Here is a 1066-nt window from a genome sequence, read left to right on the forward strand (position 1 = left end):
TGTGTGTGTGTGTGTGTGTGTGTGTGTGTGTGTGTGTGTGTGTGTGTGTGTGTGTGTGTGTATGCATATATATATGCACACACGTACATGCTTATAAACAAATTCATTGTCTGAGTCTTGTTTCAAATTAATGTAAGTTATATATCACGTTTATTTAAATCAATGACTGTTTCCTGATTGATATAACATTCTTGGGGACTTCGATGAAACATGTTTTAATCTAATTTAATTGTAAGTTAGTTAATTTAAACTAATTATTTGGTGGCGGTTATCTTAATGAAACATCTGTTGAGCGCGATTAAAGTATGAACTATACGTAAAATTTATGCTTTACTACTAAATATGTTATTCTTAAATTTCATTTATGCACGTACGTGCGAGTCGGTTCCCCTTGGATTTACTGCAATATATTAACGTGTAAGTATTTAACGAATGTATTATTGCTTGAGCTTGTGATTTCCGTACATTTATTCTTTGAAGTTGATATGTCAATTCTCTATCTGGTTATGTGTGTGATTGTGTGAGTAAGTGTATATATGCGTGTGTATGCACTATAACACCTTTTAATCACATCAAGCCATTTTGCCCTTTCTGTTTACGTATTTCCAGTTAACCTCACTTTTTTGCTGCCTGTTTTAAGTTTTCCCTTCCGATACTTGTGCTAATCAAGCAACCTTTTTTTATTTCACTTCCTAAGGCTTAAGGAGTTAGTTTTTAAAATAAAATATAGATGATAAAACCTATTCTTTACTTGAATATACATCGTGACAACTTTGCCTTAGAAACAAACCTACATATACATACGCAATTCAACATGTAGTAGAACTGTTAACATCGAGACGTATTATATTATCCTCAATAAAAGTAACAAGATAAATCTTTCTTTTATTTTTCTTCAGCGAGCTAACTTTCTGTTATAGATAGAATCCGTTTCCTAGAATTGAATTTTTTACCTTTGTATTTATATACTTTTCGTTGATGATATTTCTACTCTTGATAGATTTACGCTTTCTGAGCACGTGCCTATCATGTGTACATATATATATATATTTTTGTATGTTTGTAT

At 31.2% G+C, this 1066-nt stretch overlaps 1 long non-coding RNA gene across 1 annotated transcript in view; it reads right to left on the bottom strand.

The window, feature by feature from the left end:
* Positions 1-1066, bottom strand: part of LOC128247122 (uncharacterized) — a 40476-nt gene that overhangs the window by 1027 nt on the left and 38383 nt on the right. The gene's annotated exons all lie outside the window — the stretch shown is intronic.

This window comes from Octopus bimaculoides, chromosome 2, assembly GCF_001194135.2.
Source record: "Octopus bimaculoides isolate UCB-OBI-ISO-001 chromosome 2, ASM119413v2, whole genome shotgun sequence".
Classification (NCBI taxonomy): domain Eukaryota; kingdom Metazoa; phylum Mollusca; class Cephalopoda; order Octopoda; family Octopodidae; genus Octopus; species Octopus bimaculoides.